The sequence below is a fragment of the Corapipo altera genome, unplaced genomic scaffold (genome assembly GCF_003945725.1).
Source record: "Corapipo altera isolate COAL_440 unplaced genomic scaffold, ASM394572v1 212, whole genome shotgun sequence".
Classification (NCBI taxonomy): domain Eukaryota; kingdom Metazoa; phylum Chordata; class Aves; order Passeriformes; family Pipridae; genus Corapipo; species Corapipo altera.
This window is the reverse complement of record NW_020884944.1, coordinates 2,428,861-2,450,981: the sequence shown is the minus strand read 5'-3', so window position 1 is coordinate 2,450,981 and position 22,121 is coordinate 2,428,861.

Here is a 22,121-nt window from a genome sequence, read left to right as displayed (position 1 = left end):
TTGAGGAGAATAAGTGACATACGATCAACTGTAATGGTCAGACAAGCACTTATCCTGTGGTGTCATTCTCTAGGTCAGCCACATTCTGAAAGCCAGTTGATTATACGTATTTTAGTACACACCTGAAAATATTTTTAGAGCTCCTGTAACTTCAGAGAATTATTATAGTACTTCTAAAAGACATTTCTTTTACCTTGGAAAGGTTTTAGACAAGGGGGAATTCCTTTGGGAAGGGTCAGGAATTAATTAGAATTACTCTATGAATAGGAATTTTATATAACAAAACCCAGCAGGATTGAAACTTAATGCTCCAGAAGCAGAAGGCACGTACTCAAAGTATTATAGGAGTCCTTGCTGGCATAATTTCTAGGTAAAATCTCAGCCATTAAAAGGTCCCTTTTTATAATTATCATTTTAGAAACATATGGCAAGTGCTTATATTAATGTTTGAAAGTACGTACTTAAATTATGCTCTTTTTAGACAAGCGAATTCTTAAAATTGACTTGACTTAGACAAGTCAATTCTTAAAATCTTAAGATAAAACTAAAAAAATAAAATATTGATTTACTTTCTTGCTCACACATGTAGTCAAATAAGCTTTTTAATCTTGTCTTTTTATACTATTTTAAGCATTACCATATTTCTTTTCATTTTTTAGGCATCTATCATGTTCACTCTACAGATTCAGTGGTCTATTTCAATTTTTTTCTGATTTAAAGGATAATTGTTTTTCTTTTGCTGCACATGTTTATGTCTACTGAAGATATCTGTGTTGACAGACAAAAGTCATCATGAATGTCATAATATGACCTCTAGTCATCATTAGAGTTGAGATCTATTTTCTTAATTTTGATTGGAATAAGGACATATCCAGAGGTGTTTATGCATCACTATGTAGGAACCAGTTTAGGCATACTGATCATTATTAGTTTTTGAAAGTGTCTTAACATATCAGTGGTCTTCCTGCAGGGAAAAGTCAACAGGCCAGGGTTGAGAATCACAGACATCAAAGAGCCTTGGCAGCAGGCACCTATTAAGGATCTACTTCCTACTGAAACACTCCAACCAGGATTCTGGCTGGTCAATTTTGTTTGTTTCCTTTTTAAAAACCAATCAATACTGTCCAGAACCTCACAATAATCCCCACCCCAACACAAACACACACACACACCTGAGACTGCAGCTGTGAGAATAACTTTACACCATAAATAATATCCACTTTTCCCAGGAAAAAAAAAAAGAAAATTCAAGCCCCTTGCAACTCATCGGCTTGACAAAAATTCTTATTTCTCTGTTCACACCCAGCCACGTGCACAGGCTGGGTACTTAAAATCAACTTAACCCAACATACTACCACAAGAGTGAACATCTTCTGGAGGCTCCATTCAGCGCTGCAGGAGGGACAGTGTCTCCTGCGCAGTCCAGTGTCCTTTGACTAATCATTAGGCCTCTTGCTTTCTCATGCCTTTAAATTAGTAAATTAATATTATTAAACTGGCTTTGTATAAACTGTGGATTTTTATGACTAATAAAGAGTTCTGTGTTTTTTTGGGTTTTTTTTGGTACAACAGAGGGAACATAGATGATAGATTGTTTTGCTCAGCTTATGATGCTCATAAATAAGCACACTAGCAGTTTTTACCACAAAAAAGATTACAGGCTAATGTATCATTTACCGCAAAGCATGCAGAAAACAAAAGTTACTATGAAAATTTTAATTATTTTCCTGGAAGAGCCAGATTAGTTGTCAAAGTCCAATTTACTATTTGTACCCCACAAAACCATGCTAAGGTTTTGTGCTTGGGATTTAATTCCATAGTATGATGATGAGGGCTGGCAATTGAGATACCTGCATGAACAATGAGATGCACATGTATGACCAGACTCCATCATTGCTGCTTACCCAGTTATCAACTCACCCAGACTTCAGCAGGTGAGGAAACTTTTATTATAAATAATGATTTTGTTCCATGGTAGAGATGGAGATGGACATTCTGAGTAGACAAAAATATCCATGAAATCAGCTACCAGAGGATAAGCCCCACCTTTTCATCTCACAGTCTGCATTTCATGTTGTCTGTCAAAATACCTCCATTATCTGGTATCTCTCTTTTGACACATTTTGTAAATAGATATTACAGAAAAAATTATCCTCTTAATTCTAGTTCTAGCAACTGAACCACAAACCCACTTCTGAAAATGGAAGGAAGAAGAGAGTCTACTCCCTCTCCCCAGCGTGCACACAAGTGCCAGAACTAAAGTGATACTACAGTTGCTGAGCTGAAATGAATTTTCTTTCTTATTTGTATTGTCTTATTAACAGTAATGCATTTTCTAGCAGATGATCTTACTGTCACTCCAGACAATATGTGTTTATTGATGAAAAGAAGAGAAAGTCATTAGCAGTAATGTTGGTGAAGGTGTATATATTGGCAGCAGGAAAATGGAAAATACAAATAGAATATTAAATGGAGCAACTAGCAGGAACACGAAATTAGTCAAGTGCAAAGATGCAAGACAAATCACTCAAGAAAAAGAGTCAATACAGTTCAAGTATTTGTAAGTAGTCCAACCCTGCTAGCTACAGTCAACTCCCTGCTACCTGACATACTAGGGGACTGAAATACCCTGGGTCATGAATAATCCAAGATTATAGACATATTGCAGAGATCTAAATGGCTCTGTAGACTCAGCTGGAATCAAGCGGGCCTTGTAAGCTGTAGTTCAGACCTGTCCCCAGCTGACCTGGGCTGGTTCCTCACCCAGCCACTGAACAGCCTCCATGCTCCTTGACAACCTGCTCCACCAGGATCTTATTAGCCTGAGCACCACGACGGTCCTGAGCCAATGCTCTGAACTCCTGTAGTGTGGTGCTGGAGCTAATAAACCTTCCCAGGAGCTGAGTGTTTTGCTGTGTAGGATGAAACCAGCTCTGCCTGGCAGGGCTGTCGCCGAGCTACTGCTGGCCCTACTCCACTGTCTGCAGGGCCATCTGGTACTGCTGCTCCGGCTCCCCAGCCATGGCCAGGGGTTTTGCTACCATCCAGAAAGCCCCCAGAGCTGGCTGGGGATTAGCTGCTTGCTGCACTGCCTTTATCTGGCAATGCATTTATTATGTAATGTACTTTAAAACAAAGGAGAGATGGGGAAGGGATTAGTTCTGAAATTAAGTATTTTAGTATACTCAGAGCACAGGCACTTGATTCCTGGAATTTCCCAGGTGTCCAACAAGCACGGTATTTAAGGGCAGGTGTAATTTTAAGCATGCAACTATCCCTCAATGTTTTGTGTGGTTAAGTATTTGCCAGCATACACAAAACCCTATAGAAAATTAGAATTCACTTTGTTAAAAATATCTGCTTTCTATTGATCAAAAAAAAAAAAAAGAAGCTTGACAAATAAACTAATAAAGAGATGTATGAATACCTGACCTTCCTATGGAAATCTTATTACAGTCTTCAGAAAAAAATTCCAAAATTTCTGAATATACCTCTTGCCCACTGAGTATAGCTTAAAGGACATGTTTTCCTTAGATAACCAATATTATCTTCCAAATTAAAGTGAAAGCAAAACCTGAAGTGAGACCAGAAATCCCAGTGGACTGCTCTGCTGGAGCTAATTAGTGCATCCTGAAGCCATGGCAGCTGCCTCCCACCCAGGAGAGGACACTGGAAGCTGCCTGCCTCCACATCCAGGCTCAGCCGAGGCTTCACACGTGATGGCTGTGCCTACCAGGAAGCTACTGTGCATAGTGATCAACAAAATTTAGAGCTGGACAGGAATTTTCCACTGAAATCTATTCTTCATTGAAAAAAAGCCCACAGTCAGTGTAAGAGCTACTGCCTCTCTTCCTGACCCAAAACAAAAGTCAGGCTTTTCATTTTCACAATCTCTCTGGCATGGGAGGATATGGTGTTAACTGATGATGAAACCAGTGTATCAGGGAAAGAACTGAAGAACACATTTTAAAGCCTGCCATTTCATAAACCCATCCATGTATTTCATTAATGCATTTAAAGTTATAAAGCATTTGTTTTACAGTGAATTTTATTCTATTTATTAGACTATAATTCACTTCTGTGTATATCATACCTACATTAATAATATTATTAGGGGTTGCAGTGATCTTATAAATATCTTGTTAAACTTGCAGAGGTCAGAAAAATCCAACCTCATAGCTACTCAATCAAAACATCCATAATCATCTAGTATAAGAATATTCAAAAATTATGTGTCAACATATCACAGTGACCAGAAAAATTACAAATAAGAACCAAGGACTGCAATGCCATCACTCTGCTCTACTCTGCTGTTACTCCTGCTCCTAGATTGGATGCCTGGCCACCCCACAGTTCTGTGTCAGGGCACACAGTCTCCACACGTATCTCTCTTGATGGAGGGTTGGAAGCCCATGTGTAAACCAAAAGTGCTAGTGCAATGCAGGCATAACCTCTGGGATTCAATTCCTTTCTGCATGCACAGCTAAAAATCTTAATATCAGCACAGTTTCCGCTAGATGATTGATCTACTGCTTTCCAATACTCTGCCTTTCTTTTTTAAGTTGTATCACTTGCAGAAATGAGTTGGTTTGGGTTTTTTTCCAGCAAATTGTATTCCTGATGTTGGAATGATTCTTCCTTGTTATTTCATTAAACAGTAAATCACCCCAAGTTGTTCTCCCACCTTGGAATGGTGTTTGCTTCCTGCCCTGTTATTTCATCAAACAGCAAATCATTCCAAGTTGTTCTCCCACCCATGTCCTGAAGAAAACTTCTTTCCTCTTTTATTGCATTCTGTCCCCCATGGCCTTGTCAATCAAAGTTTCCTTTTAGAGAATTGTCTACACTAGTTCACACAGGTTGCACCCAGGGAGATGCTGTCAGCTCAGGGAGCCACGGACGGAGAATGAGTCCATGAGATTTTTTGAACTGCAACTCACCAAGGCAAATCAGAGCCATAGAAAGTGCAATATAATATTGAAATCACTCTGAAAATATGTTTCACTGTTTCCTCATTGATTACTTTTTTTCTGAGTGCTTGTTAACAAAATTGTGTGAAATTTCAGGGTTTCAAGTTTGACTAGATTTGGGAAAAAAACAAGTGTTAGAACACTGAAGTTTCCCACTAGACGGAAATTGTGATTTTTAGTTCAGCTCTAATCAAGATAGTTTTGTTCAAAATGAAACAAACAAAAAACTCCAACCTCAGGTTTTTCAACACAAACAATTCTTGCTCAAGGAAAACATCTGGGAAATATTAATCAATACAAAATGGATATTCAACAAAATTGAATAAAGTTATTATTTCATATTTATCTGTTATCTGGGGTTTTTTTAATAACTGAGTTTTAGGACTCAATTTAATCCTAATTTGAATACATATAAGTTTCATTGGTTGAGCATATACTTCTTGCTGTGATAACTCAAGATTTTCAGAAACAGAGAATGTATTACTTTTTAGTTACTATGCAAAAATCACAGAAATTGAAAACCAGTAAACCAGATAAATGGGGAAGGACTGATTTAATGAGAAGCTACCTGTACTTAGGCATGAACTAACAAATACAATTATTTTTTAATTGCAGCCTGTGTCTAGCATTGTAGATGTAAAGCTTTCTGAATGCTGTTAATTCCCCTAGATTGCCATAGTCAGAGAAAAGCCTTGCCTAAATAACTCTGAGATTCAAAACACCCAACAAACCAAAAGTTTTCAGTCCTATCTCAGAAAATATTTTTAGGAATCCAAGATTCTGGAAATTATTTTGGTTCATGGCCTTTTTTCTTCCAAATTAAAAGTCTCAAATCTGTTATAGTATCCTGAGCAGTGTTTTCGAGTAGATGTGCACAGTGAATTTATTGAATTTATGGTCAGATCTATTGTTCTGAAGCTGGCAGAGAGCTGACTTCAGGTGTTTACGAAAGAGAGACACCCTATTTTCACCCAAATCTAGCACCTATAAGTACCTGTACTTAGGCAACTGAAGCATCCTTCATCTACCCATGGGAAATGAAGTTTGTTATTGAGGCAACTCACACTGGTTTCTGAGCAGGGAAAAAAATATATATATATTTGGATATTCAGAGGGTGTGGCACTATAAAGGATGAGTCAAGTTCTGTGAGGTCTGGAGTCAGGAATGTGAGATATATTTTGTGGCACTTGCTGATAGAGAAACAGTTTTGAAACAAAAGATGGAAATTTGAAGTCCTTTGCTGAGAAACTTTGAGAAGCTATTTTGGTCTGGGCCTGTCTTCAGGGTCAGAGCAGATACCTATATGAGAACATGCCCTGCAGTGGTGACTGAGACCAGAGCATCCCCCAGCATCCCGTCCCATATTGTAGTGTCAGGGCAGGTACTATGGCCAATGCCTACCAAAAGAGGTACCCAACAATGTCAAAACATACCCTGGCCCTTAAAATGTGCTAAAATATAACTCTTTGTTTATATTAATTGCTCCTGCAGTTACTGATGCTGCCTCATGGTGTTTTTTAACGTGCTGACAGAACGGGTCAGGTATTAATGCGGCACGGCTATGGTTAGGGGTGATAAGTCTGGTGAGATTAACAGTATCACTAAACCCTTTCCCTGACTTGAGGGGTATCCAGGATGTCCATGGTTATAGCTGAGGGTGGCTCAAGAGAGACTGAAATATAAGGGGGGGGGGGGGGGGGGAAGACTGAGGGGGAAGAAGTGAAGATAAATCAATTTCTTGAAAAACAGGACTGCAGGTGGAAACAACAGATGTAAAACTAGAAGCTCATTAAAGATGGGATAACTGCTGCCAGATTTACGTATTTCCTAGTACAAGATATTGGTACATTGCCTGGGCATGAGGAATTACTCATAAAAGGCATACGTGCAAATATACCTGGGTGCATAATTCCTTCAGAATGAAGTCTTACCTGGCTGTCTCCACAGGATTCATTATTGCCATTCCATACCTCTGTACAAAAACAGTAATAAGAGAGGCATTTTCTTTACATTTTCATCTTATTTCTAAAATTTTAGTTTCTCTTCTATTTTGGTGATATAAGAAAACACAGTATATACTGCTTCATACCTAATGTTAGCTCTGGTAGTTTACCTAATGAAAAAAGAGTCCATAACCCTTCAGTGACATTATGGCATTACATATGTTCAGTGTGAACTGCAGATGTAACACTGAAAATGTCATCCTTTAGCTGATCTAGATGTTAATCCATAAACTGAACAAGTGGAGAACCTCTCAACCCATTATGACTGCAAGCTAAAGAACAAATGCTCTGTCATGTATGTCCTTACAAATACCTAACAGGATCCCAAAAGCAGTATCTGAAGCAAATTCCTCTTTTTAAACTCAGATGTTTATTTTGACAATAAAAAAACCTTACATGTGTGTAAGTTTCAGACATGCATTTCTCTGCCATAACCTATAATTGCAATGAAATGAGCAGAACTAGCTCTCAAAGGTTGCTTTGAGTATGAAAAACAAATTTACACAAAGCAGTCCTCCAACACTTTTGACCCACAACTCTTTTCAGGTGCAGGACAGCATTTCTGGTCTGTCAAAAGGAGAACCAGTCCAACCTGGGCAATAACTTTTCCAGCAAGGCATTTATCAAAAATCAGGAGATCCCAGTTCATATCCTCTAATATTAGGTTTATATACTCTGGGTTTTTTAATAAAGTGTCTTTTATATTCCATTTATTTTTCCATCAATTATTAAAAATATTTTGAAATATCTGATGAGAAATGTTTAGAAATGAGATGAACATTTTCTTTTGATATTATGTCATAATATTGTATATTGTGAGCATTTTTCATTATATTCTAGTTTACAGAGACACCTCCTCCTCTCATTTAATTGTTAAACACTTGTTTAACTCCTCCCTTCTCTTTCCATTTTATTGGCATTAACTTTAATACTGTACTGGGCAAATGGCAGTTATTATGTACTATAAAATTTGGATTAAAGAAAAAAATTAAACACAAAAAAAGATGAGAGACTGCCTTCTGGGAACAAAATACTTAAGAATAATAAAAAAGCCTCAAAGAAGGCCACAACCCACTCATTGAAATGTGGGACTAGCTATAAGGAGGTCTCTCAACAACAGCGAGTTTTATAATCTGTGAAATTTATTTTATCTTCATCATAAATGAGAGTCTCACAGAAGAATCTGGATGCTTCAAAGCGTTTACCAGTCTTGTGATAACTGGTGTGCTATTTTACACTTTAAAAGCTAAAAAATGTTGGTGGAAGAATGTCAATTTTGTTTAAATTACAGACATCATTAAATTTTACAGTTATTTAACATTTTCATGCTAAATTTATTATTTCATTTGACAGATCAAAGTGATGCTAATATTTACTATTTCAAATTTTCTGTTTCTTACATTTTCTTGTAAATACAAGTTCATTACCTGCCATTTATTTCCTTTCCTTTAGTTATATGAAGTATTTATGAGATACATTCACAAAACACAGAAAACTAATAAATTGAATGTTATTTGGGGGGATGGATGGGGTCTTTAACTAAGACCCATTTTTTCATTACTACAAATTAGATTATCAATATTTCAGCCATTAGTCTATTTATAATTATTTAATGTGGGTCATGTGTTTATCTAGTACAAAAAGTTGTTCTAGAGAAATCAGTAACAACTACATTATTTACATTACTAGTTAGTGAACTGGCTTTTTGGGTAATCCCTAATAAAGGTGCTATCATAACTTGTTTTTTCAAAATTGCTTGATTGGTCATCTAAACTACAGAATTTTGTCTTGTTTTTCCCCCAGGACTTCAAAGTTGTATTGAAACACCAGAATAAACATTTGAAGTTAAACTACTTTTCCTTGCATTAACACACAGAGCACTGATCCCCTGGAGACATTTTTTGAGAATAAGTTCTTAATTTTGCATAAAATGTATATTTAAAAAGACTAAGTGCTAAAAGTACACTGACTAATTTGTTAGTGCGGGTTTTATTATTCATAAATCTCCATGATATTTCCTATTTAAACAAATGATCATATAAATGTAAAAATTAAGAGAGAGATTACAAGTGTATTACTTTGTATACCACTCAAAGAAAATACTATCTCAAGAATAAATGAATTATCACTGTATCTGGAGGACCAGACTGAAACTTGACCAACCACAGATAAATGTGGCCAGTACAACAAGCTGCACAAAACTGCACCTCAGGCACCATAACACTGCTGTGCTATGCTCCTGTACACAGCTTCTCCCATCACAGAAACCTATAGCATCTTCTACAACGATACAGTCTGTCACTGCATCTATTTTGTAATAAAATTTGCACTAGTCTCCTTTTATTTTAAATCATTGCTGGAATAATCGGTCCAATAATGTGTTTGAATTACAAATGCAAAGAAAATGAAGAAAATTCAAATTATTTGAAGAACAACCACATGCTCAGTTTTAAGACCAATACACATAAAATACAGTGTACTGAGTTTAAAATCTAACCAGAGACGGCTCAAGAGCCTACACTATTTCATTTTAAAAGAGACATAGCACAAATGCATTAATACCACAACTGCATCACCATGTTCAGTGCATCTCTAGAAGGTCTCCAGTTAGATTCCTAGAAGTTTATCTTTTTTCCACAATGCCAGAACTATAAAACATAAACCTTTACAAAGGCTTGCCCCTGATGTAACTGATGACTGAGGTTAAATCACTTAATGGAAGAATAGTAACTTCCCAAGCAACCCTCCTATGATTAGCAAAGGTATATAAATAGACAATGATTGCTGCCCCCACTCTCCCAGATAAGGCTGTAGTTATGGATCTCACACAATAATTTTATCAGGAATTCAGTAATAGAACACATTTATTAAATAGAGAATTTAGAGAAAGTATAACAGTCTAATTGTAAGGATTAATTCCCCACATTCACATCATTATCTTCCCTTTCCTCCAAAAAACTACTGTGTCTTGGCAATGTTAGGAAAACCTTAATTCTTCACCATAAATAACTTCTATTATTGTTTCTTTTATCCATTTTTCAGATTTTTTTTCCATATACCTTTAAAGTAGACCTTTGAGAATTCATATTGCAGTTTTGATATATTTGGCTTAGTGTTCTAAGTTATATTGAATTTAATCATGGGGTCACCTGAACCAAATAGCTTTGCTGTTTCTAATCTACTAACTGCACATTTTTGCTGAGATTGGAAAGGACAAGTTCTATTAGGACTCTGACACCACAGGTCAATAACTCTTTATTTCTCTACAATTTTATTTTTCATTGTGCCATGCTTTTCAGTTTTCCCAGTTTATACTAGGAAACTGAAATCAGCCATCAGTACAGCCTGATTGTTTTCCTATTTTCCTCATGTTGTGCTGAGGGCTGTTACTCTCTTTCTTCTACTGATGACTTGTTCCAGGAGCAGCCAGCATCCTTTTCCTTTACTGAGTCTACTGGTACTGTGTGTAAATACTTAACACAAAGAGCTGCTTTAGAAGAAAATATAGTTTTGCAGGTAGAAAAGTAATTCAGCAGGTTCCTCACGTATTTCTCATCTAATTCTTTACATTTAATTAAGTTTAACCTCTTCTACAAACTCTTCAAGGACATCAACCAGGAATAGTTTAAGGATATCATCTGCACGCTGCAACTGAACTCTCTATCACAAACAATGTCTACTTCAACTTTAGAAAACAAATTCTTAATGTTGTTACTGAATAGTATAAAAAAGCATTATGGCAGGGTCTCTGCAAGTCAAATCTCTCATCAAAGAAAGAATGAAAGGCCTGTCCTGTGGTTTTAAGGCTGCAATCATATGATGATTTTAATGTAGTTCCTCACACTGCAAGAGCACTGCACTGGAAGAGCAAGTCTTGTCCCTCCTACCTCCACAACTCCCCCCTCCCCACTCATAGGAAACCAGTCCATGAAACACAGCATGTGGAAAACAGAGGAGAGGGGATCAGAGGCTGCTGGCAGGCTGTACCCTGTCAAGGCTCTGTACTGCAGAGAAGTGATGGCTGTGGTCTCTCAGTCCTTGTTTTATGTGGTCATACAGGCTTGTGAGCCCACACTCACCTGACTACACATGCATGCAGGTATGTACAAACAGCAGAGATCCTAGTTATGCAAAGAGATGATTCAGTTAAACTCATTCTAAGCAGTATATTCAAAAAAGCCTTTGTGCTTGACTTCATTCAGCAAAAGAAATAAAAATCCAGAGCAGAGGGTGAAGTTGTACTTGACCAGACCTTTGTTTGTCCTTAACTTGTTTTGCTGTGTCTGTAGATACTGCAAGTTCAGCCTCACATCCAGTTTTGCTGCTGCTCTGATTAAATGCTGTAAAGCAGCCTGTCTTCAAGGCTAAATGTCCATGGGGGTCTATACTCACTTTCTGAAAATAACATCTCTTGACAACACACAGAAGAAGAAAAAAGCTTTTTTCTACATAAAACAGTTACTAAGTAAATAACAGGATATCACTGTACAGCTGCAATACTACCTTTTTCTTATGAAGTCCAATCAAACAATTGCCTCCTTATGGCAGCAGTGTTTTCTGACAGAGACAACTAAACAAAAAAACCTTTGCCTATAAGTTCATTGGAAAGAAACATCAAAATGTGCAGCCTATGCTGTGAAATGAAGTTTTCTGATGATAATTTCTTCCTTTATACAACCTGCTTTGGTATGGCATACCTGCAGCTTATGTTCAAAGTCACTATCCCCTATGTATCAAAAAAGTAATTGATCATTGAATGACTACCTCCTTAGACAGATGTTTGTCTCTATGGCTCCTGTATTATTACATTCTAATGACAATACCAGAAGTGATGATTCTTATTTTTGAGGGATGAAGGACAAAAAAATGAAAAAACTCAGATAAATCTTCCAGAGAAAAGAGCAAATATTTTTATTTTCATCTATTTTTATATGAAAAAAAATGAAAATAATTTTTAAGAAATCCTACTCTTTATATTGTCTTCTGCTTTTCAGACCACATATCAGATAATTGGCAGGGTCTGAAAACTGAGAATGTTCATTAAAAAACCATTAGAATTCATTTCTTTCCTACTCATAGGGCATAGATTATCCTTGCTTCTCCCATATCACATAGAGGTAATGTTTACCATCATAAGGCCTTGAAATTTAAAATGAAACAAAACACACTTTAGCTTCTGTCATAGCACAAGTAATACAAAATAAGTTACTCAAATGGAGAACATACCAATGCATATTTTATGATGATCCAAGTCAGAACACATAACTGATTTATTTTGGTTTATTCCTTACATATGGTAAAACACACTGGTAGAAAGTTGGAGGTGTTACCAAATACACAACAAATCTACAGTTCAAACTGACATTTATTTTTGTTCCCTCCCTCCTAATCAGTATGTATATTTTAGATATTTTACTGTATTTTAGTATTACAGATGATGGTATACATCTTTATAAATATTTCTATATATATGTATACACACATCTATATCTCTCACTTTCTACAGTTATATATACTTATAAAGAGGGAAAGCAAATTATCTTGGCTTTATATAAAGGCATTGAGTTAAAAAGGGAAAAGGGAGAATAAAATTAGCTTGGCATGACTGTGTGAGATTAGACACTAAAATTATCCTCTCGCAGTCATATTTAGTTCTCTAAACAGCTTCAACTATTTTGCTTAGGCACACTACTTTTTATTGAAACTAATGAAAATGTATGTAACTTCTGTGTTCATTTTTGGTGAATTCAAATCTCTAAATGTAATAAGATTTTTTTTACTTTTTTTTTTGTTTAATCAGTTTATCTTTATAAAACTCTCTTTGCTTACTCAAGTTTACATTTTCAACAACAGTTTGTGCTAGAAGTGCTCTTATTCCCTAAATTTATTCATTTAAGGAACTTAAGTGATATTACATAACTGGTATTTTCACCAAAAAACTCAACCAAAAAAAAAAACCTAACCAAACCAAATTAACAACAAAATACCAAACAAACAAAACCCTAAAACCAAAACCACAAAAAACCCAACAAAAACCAACAAACCATGAAAAAATCCCAGGAATTTCAAACCTGAACATAACTGTTTATAGCCACCAACAGAATTTTAAAAAATTGCCCATATCAGAGAATATTTCCCCTCAGAAAAACAAACAAAAACCAAACCAAACCAAACCAAACCAAACCAAAAAAAAACCCCAAACACAACAAACACCCAGCTAGCACTTGTTCACATGAATTTGACCACAGAAGAGAGAAAACTCCAATAACCAGACACATAATTTATGTCAGGTGGTTTTTTTCAGCTTTGTTTTCACTGTTCCAGACATTAAACAAGTTAGAAAGACTAATAGTATTGATTTAAATGCGTACCTTTCTTCATGTTACATTTCTGAAAATTCACTTAGTTTGCCCAGAGCTAACTCCTGAAAACATCTGATCTCACATCACTACTAATCAAATAACTGGCTTTATGCTCGTTTTGTGTTTGCTCACTCTGTCAATGTATTTTACCACATGCAAATCTGTGGAAACCACGGAATTATTTAATCAAATAAGAACTTGTATCTTCTTGTGACCTTTACATGTGCGTTCTTTTTTCTCTCTTGCCCCATCAACTTCTATTTCTCATCCAGATCAACCAGCACTCAGCAGAAGTGCCAATAGCAGTTAGGTGGGCTTGGTTTTCAGGGAGCCCAAGTGTTTTACATCATCCTTTGTTTCCTAGAGAGTCACCCACAAGTTTTGCAACTAATGACTTTTCTCTCTAGTTATTGCTTGGTAGAAATCCAATCCAACCCCACCTTGAATAATTGCAGACATTTTGGCTAAGCAAAAGAGTGCTAATAGTTGGGGGTTTAGATTTAAATAGACAGGCAACTCCCCCAAACTGTTAGTGTGTTGAAAGTTTGTGTGTTACGCTCTCACTCAGCAAGAATATAATTTTCTGTTTTCTGGTAGAACTAGTCTCCCAAGGTGGTTACTACACAGAAAATCTTGTGTACTTGTTACCCACTGCTGGTCAGACTGGTATCCTGCCGCTTTCGTTTACAACAATTTTTTTAACAGTGATTTTTTTAAAAAAATTTTAAATATCAAATGGAAACTAGAGTGCACCTTGTGAAATGGTTTAGATGAGCAGTCTAGAGACGACTAGCAGGTAAACCATTCAGGCAAACCAAGACTTTTTTATTAACAAAAATACTATTCATCTGATGTTCCAGGGCACTTTCTGTTAGGTAATAGCTTTTCCTCCGTCTCTCCTCATCCTATAATTCTTAATCTATGATGTACATATGACAGACTTAAATCATAAGTAATATAAAGTTTGCCTTGAAAAAGTCAACATTCGAAAAAAATTATTTCAATCATCTACTAGAAGAAGTAATTTTCCTGTTTTACTCAGTAACTGCTACTGTGTGTAAACGGAATACAGATTGCTTACAGAGAACTCTTAGCAACAGTGTTGCAATTATCTTTGGCAAACTTCTGGCAAGTTTAGATATTTTGTTTAAAAACTGCACGCGGAAAAGCAAATGCAGCCTGTGGAACATTTGTAGTACATTAACATAGATTTTTGTTTTAGTTTCCAGTAGTCCAAATGAAAGTTCAAGGATTTCAAAAGCATAATGTAATTTAGTGTTGTAGAAGTTCCATTCTATCCTCTGCTGTCTTTAAAATCAATCCCAATTTAGGTAGCAAAATGTGTTTAAACTGGTGTAATTCCATTCTAAATGCTAAAGTCTAGGCCATATATTTCATGCTGTTGCTAAACACGGCCAGCACCTGAACACTAATAAGGTGCTAATTAAGAACTGCCATTTTAAGTCTATCGTGCTTTTCCATGTGAACTCACCATATGCTCCCAATCAGATTTCCTACTGCGGAAAAATTGAGATGGCTCAAGCTGATGTGCAATAAACCATTGCATCTCAGTATCTCCTCCTCTAAAAGTGCCTGTCCTCTGGTAACTGTAAGTGTAGGCTTTTGAGAAGATTGCCATATGTTTCTGCATCTTTTTTCAGTTTATTATATCTGCTCAAGAAACCTGCTTTGGAAAACTGTGGTATAGTGCTAGAGAGCTGTCCATGATTAATACCATGAGATGGGGACCTGCCAGCTTGCTGAAGAACAAGTATTTATGTTCTTCCTAATCTCTAAAAACTACACAGATCAAACCAAACAGTGTTGTAGAAGAAAAAATAAGTTCTAGGCTAAACCTGAAGTAAACAACAGAAGTTCCCCTCCTTTGTTGGCTTTACCCCCTAACTAGACCATGCTCCTTGATACACCAGTGTGGTCAAGTGACAGTGAAGATACATTTATTTCTAATGTTATAGAGAAGAAATGCACAAGGGTATAGAATATTCAGTTAAAACACTGATCAAAATCTTGTATATTTCTGATGCCTGTTTTAAATATCCTCTTGAAGCAGTGGACATAAAAGTCCTACTATATCTGATACACTGTCTCATCACACATGTCATATCATACAAGACATACTGCTGTGGACTGAAATTGTAAAGAGTGTTCTTGTAGCCCTTATCAAGGGACTATCAATCAAACTGGGCCTACATTTGAATGAAATATAATTGTGTGGAAATTATATGCAATGCAAATCAAATTTCATTTCAGGGAGAAAAAATGAAATTTTATTTGGTGATTGCTCCTCAAAACAAGTGAAACTTCCATTTCTATCACATAATCAATGTCGTTGACTGTTGTAATAGGTTTAGATTGTTTATAAATTATACTTAATTCCGCTTTCTTTTTGTGTCCAGACATCAAAGGTAGAAGAAATGAAGATAAGACAACTGTCCCATAGGGCTTGCACTTGTGGCTTTTTAGTCCTAGATTTAATCAGAGTAAATAGGAGCAGCCTTTTTCGTGTTGCAGTACACAGGCAATCTTCAAACTACGTATTTCTCAGAACACAGGTATTGTATGCAGAGCTGAAAATGAGAAGATAGCTTTAATTTGCAGGCAAAAGAAACCCAACAAAGTTCAGTTTGACAGACAATTTCATGACAGTCAATATTTCATCTTGTTGTTACAAAACTAAGCCATTATGCCATATCAAAGCCTTAAGTTGTCGAAAACTGAATTCCTTTTGAATGTCTGCAAGGCAATAAAATGCATGTTCCGGATAACATCAACAAGAGTGTATTTTGTGCAGGTAATTGAGATCTTACTTAGACTTGTTGTGAAAATTCAATGCTCATTATACATCAGGATTTTCCATTTCTTATATGTGTTGATGTGGGCTACTGGCAACATCACATTGTGCCACAAAAAATGCAGTCTGCAGCTTTTAGTCATGTGTGTTGTCCCTGGGCATAGTGCCGCATGGGTCCCTTAGGAGAAAAAAAAAATATGGGAGAAAGGAACACAAGGTCAGACCCCCAGGGAACATTTAATATGTATAATACAAGAGTATCTGAAATTCAGCCTGCCCTTCTTACTTGTCAACAGCTTTGTGTTCAGTATCTAGACAAGACTTTCGTCTGCCACATTTGGAAAGAACAGACTTGATCTGCATAGTTGTGGTACAGAGGGAAAAATCTCTATTTATGCCTTGCAGGAGGTACTAGGTATTTCATAGAATCATAGAATCATTAAGGTTGGAAAAGACCTCTAAGATCAAGCCCAGCTTCCAGGGATGGTGATTTTACCCCTTCCCTGGTGAAATGTCAGCCTGTTTCAGTGTTTGACCACCCTTTCACTGAAGAAATTTTTCCCAATATCCAATCTAAACATCTCCTGTCTGTATTGCATCAGTTTGAGCAAGTTAGTGTTAGCCACAGAGGCTCACAGACTCCGCTCCAGCAGAGGTGAAGCTGATACACCCCCACAGGACAGGCAAGATGCAGGACTGATGATGCAACACTGTCATCCTTAACTGATCTCCCCTCTAGCTGGAGGCAGGAGTGTCAGTTTGCTATCAAGCCCACAGACAGAAAAGCATGTAATTGTATTGCCCCCAGAGCAACCTGGCTGAGAGATAGTGAGTTAAAAAAACACATATCCCTCGCGGACTCTCCCTTGCACTGGATGGAAATGAAGTGACATACATGTGCACCTGGGGTGATCTATGAGCCCAGAAACATCAATGTCATCGTGCCATCAGGTACGCTTGGGAATTATGCTTCTGCTCATTCTTCATCTTCATCCATCTCTTGCCACTTGCCTGCACAAAATGGGTTCTTATTTGTTCCCCAGAGCTAACTCACCCCTTGCACAGAAAGCCACTATGACTCCTGAGCTTAAAAGAAGAACAGAGTGACCTCCTCCTTCTCCTCACATTTTTAATGCAGGATGCAGAAAAGGTGTTTGTTTTGCACATAGCAACACACCTTCTACACCTTTCTCAAAAGCAGCTTATATGCTTTTCAACATATTTAATCAAGAAATAATTGACACACAAGAGGAATGTTGAAAAAAGCAGTCTCAGAAGATTTCACAAACATTTATTTACAAGTTTAAACAGGTATTATTGTACATTCTAAGTTAAAATCTCTCATAATTTCTATACGACAGTGAAAGTGTGAAAATTAATACTAAGTTTCTTCTGCGTACACTAACAGGAAAAATGATAGTATGAAATTCAGAGATTAACATGCTTGCTAATATCTGCATCAATATTGTAAATCATGATAGCAGAGCTGGCTACTTATTTCTTGGAAAAAAATAAATCAGCAAACCAATAGTACAATTTGATGAAACAAAGAATACTCCAGACTTGTTTGGCTGGTTTATTTAGATTTTTTTTTGTTTGCCTGGAGGCATACAGGTTTACCACAGAGTGAAAAACAATCGCCTTTTAAGAGGAAAACTTGAAATATGAAAAGGATAGTATTAATGGAGATTAAATGGATATTATTAATGGAGACCTAACAAGATGTCCAAACCAAAAGTATTTTAAAAAATGGTATTTTAAATAATTTTTGAAAGTTAAAGAGCACAGTAAGAGCACGTGGCATAGAAGAAAAGTGGAAAACAACCCTAACAGCTTTGTTAGTGTTTACAGGCCCCTGTAAAGGCATGGGCATGCTGTCTGGGGAGGTGAGTGCAATATAAAACCACGAAACTTCGGCGTAGCTCTGCTGATCTTTTAATCGCTGAATCCCTTGATCAAAACAAAATCAACAGAAAATAAAACACCAATCTTTGACCTGCTGTGCTTCTCTAAGGGCTGCACTGTTGGCGTTCAGTGAGCAGCAGCCCCAGATCCAGACACGAGAGAGGAGCCCTGCTGATGCTGGGCAGTCACCTGTCCCTAGAAGCCCTCAAAGTGTGAAGCCCACTGATCTGTGCCTGTGTTGCTCCATCCCGGAAAAGCATCCTCCTCTCAGCTCACCAAAATATCTCTCCACAGCTGAACAAATTTGTGCTAGCAGACGAAAATAACTCTGCAGGGGAAGTTTACAAGCACTTGCTGGTGTGTATATAAATAAATGTTGCTCTTTCCAAATTTACCAAGGTTATGCACCTTTCACATACCCTAGGGCCCACCCATAATTGCAGAGTACCAAACACTGCAGTGTAGAGCAGAGATTAAATTAAACTGTGTTAGGAAAATGTCTGGAGTTGGTAAAAGAGAGGAGCGGTGATTTTAGGCATTAGAAACCGGACAATGTGTCAGGGAAGGGCAAAATTTGGCTCAGTGGCAGTTTTGGTGGTGTTATGCAGAGTGTTTGCACCTCAAGTCCTCACCTTTGTAAAACAGTTCTGTAAGGTCTGTCCACCTCTCAGTGTTGCTGTTCAGACTGCAGCTTGCTCAGACTAATTCCTTGTGTGCTGTATGTAAAAAAACCTCAATCTGCAGTCAACATGTGTTATCTGATGGAAGTTAAATGACATTATGATTTTCTTCTGTGTAAATCGGATCACATGAATCTCGGAAGCATTAAGATTGGAAAAGACCTCCAAGATCATCAAGTCCAGCCATCAAATAGTACCAATAGCACCTCCTGATCTGGGTCTACTCATTGAATTCCTGTGATCCAGACTCACTTGGACCCATCCATGTTATGAGCATTCCTGTTTTGATGAATTTCTTTCAAACTTTATTTGAAGGAACCTAAGTTCCTCAGGTTTCTGAGAAAATAAGCCTTAAATAGCTTTCATTTGCCATAGAAAGAAAACATCAGAAAATTAGTATTTTGGATGATGGAAAAACTCTCAGGGAGAGAGTTTAATATGATAGGGGAATGAGAAAAGCAGAAAAGCTATCAAAGTAATATCACGCTGGAGATGCAATTCAAGGCAGCATATCAAAGGAAGTGAGGGCAAAAAGAGAAATGTTACACTTTGAAAGCCACATAGGCTGAAACACAAAGTATTTTCTTTCATTTGGGGTTAAAATTCACCCACTGTCAAAACATCTGTGGGTAAAAATTGCCTTCATTCCAACCCACCTTAGTGTTTTGTACCTCACACAACCCCTGAGCAAGTCTGCAGGGGGAAGAGAAAAGCAGAGACGGAAAGGAGAATGCACAGGAGTGGACAGGTCTGACCTTTCATTCCTTTTGGCTGAGAACCCCAGTAGTTGTTTCCTCTCTCATTACCAGTACACATTTCTCCTCCTGCCATGAGAAGTTGCATTGTTGTTCCCTGCAGTTAGTCAGTTATTTATGGAACATGACTTTCTTCCTAATTTACAGCAGTTTCTCACTGAATACCTCACTAGCAACCTGCTTATTCTTGCCCATAATTTTATTTTTATAGTCTCTTGCAATAAATGTAAACAGACAAACACTATAAATTTTTACGCCAATTTTGAGATTGAATTCCAAGAGAAATAAAAGAGAAGGAGTGACAGCTTGGTGCTACTGAGGAGCAAACCTCTGTTCTTTTACCTGAAGTTCATGCAACCCATGTCAGAGGAGATCAACTAGTCCACAGGCATGTGACTCACACGACGTATGGTGTAGCTCATGGAAGCACACTAAAAATTACTTTACATAAGTGTGTCCATGTGTTAACTGCCCCACCTTATATCCTTCAGGCCCTTTCTGTCCTCCAGAAGCACAGTAGATTTGGGTTTAGTTTTATAGAAAAACATCCAAAGTCTGTGAAGAGTTTTTACCCTTTGCACCAAAGGGTTTCTGTGAGATGGGATGGTGTTTCAGCAGAGGCATATTTACTGAACTCTTCAGTCACGGGTAAACACTTCCCCACATAGGTCCATTCATTTCTGTAGGGCTATTTATAAAATAAATTACTATGCATGCAAGGTACCATTAATGACAACTGCTTCCTGCAGATAAATAGTGCCTGAAGGCTAAGAAACCTGGTGGAAGCATTGCTCACTTGAATAAAGAACAAAGCTTGTGTTTAAAGTGTGAATATTTTGTTTGTTTATTCAAGTAGTGTTTAATCCAACCATGACAACAATAAAACTTTTTAATTCGATTTTTCCATGAGTCCAGAGCCATGGTTTGCAAAATGAAAAATGACATTGCTTTAGCAGTCCTCCCCATTTCCCTTTCCTTGTGATGGCTGGTTAGTATCCATGGATCACTGCTGAGTGAATCTGACAAGGGGTGCAAGTGAATAATCCTTCATTCATTTTCAGTTTCTAGGAAAATAGTTTCTTTACCTAATGCTTGTTTCAAACAGTCAACAAAACTGTCATGGAGCCTAGGAAAATGACTTAGCATCAGCTAAGCATGTTCTACGTAACAATATAATAAGCCTCTTATATCACTGCTTCAAATCCTATTTTTAAAAAGAACCAAAACTTCGCATGCCATGGAATCAATGGGAAAATGAGAAGTGTACAGTCACTAAAAATTCATTTGGTATTCATTGTAACAGTGTTTATCATAATATATTCATTTGGCATTCCTATGGCTGTCACATGTAAGAGTTCAATTATAATGTACACAGCTAATGAGCATATAAAGTGTTCCTGAATCAAAATTACTGTGCAACATTTTCTTATTTGCATTATTCATATGCTTCAGGTTTAAAAATCCATCACCAGCAAGCTGTTAAAAAGCAGCAACGCATTATAAAAGACAAATCTTGGAGGCCTTGCTTTTGAAATCTGTTTAACTGTCTGTCTAAGCAAGTGCTCTGTGACTGAAATATTCCAAGTACCTGGAGAGTTGCCCATGGTTTTCACATATGCCTAAAACCATACTGTTAAAATGTGGTCCTATTATTTCCAACATGGAAAGTGCAGCACAGCATATGAGTCCAGATGGAGAAAGGTGAAGATGAATTAACTTCCTTTCATTTTAGTGGGAACATCTAAACACTTTTGGTCTTCAGAGGAGGGAGTGCCTCCTTGTGATCAGGTTGCAAGGTACCTCAGAGGCTGGGTGAGACTGTCGCCAAGGTAAAGCCCCCAGAACAGTAACAGGTAACTTCGACTTTTAAAAAAAGTTTAGCAAAGTCTTGGATCCTGAGGGATAAATGAGAGGAAAAGACTAAGAAAGAGAAAAAACACCTGCAAAAATATTGACTTTGGGAACTCCTGTCTTTCCACCCAGCTCAAGTTCTTGCAACACCTCCCATCGTCACAGGTAAGAAACAGACACCCCCAAAAAGCACAAAATTAATTGTTTCTGAAAATCACAAGTAAATAGGCAATTAAAATAATTTAAAAAGATTCAACAAACTTGGCAAGGCAAGTTTGCTTGTTTACTCAAGGCTGATTTTGACAGGAAGGGATCTTGACCTGCAGATGCTCACGTGTCCATGTGGTGCCAGGAGCTCAAGTACCCAACTCAAACTTTAAGCAAGGTAGAGACTATAATTTATGAATACAAAATTATTTCAATATCCCTTTCTAATCTGGGAGAAGCCTAGGCTGCACAGAAAGCTCTGTAGTTTTGGAGCTCAGTAAATACAAACCAGAAAAAGAATAGGAGAGCTGCTTTGAACGGAAAAGACTGATTATGTGCATGTGTGTTTTTCCACCTACTGTAATATCACTTCTTTCTAGGCACCTGCTGCTTCCTACCTAGTTTTGTGCACTGCTTTACACAAGATGTCCAGCTCATCATTCTTTACATTGTTTTTTTTGTTTTCAATGTACATTCAACTACTCTCACTCTTTTACTTGCACGCTACTTCCTACAATGTTCCTGCGACACTTTAATTTCTACTTTTTTCAAAAGGAGAAAACTGGATTCACACT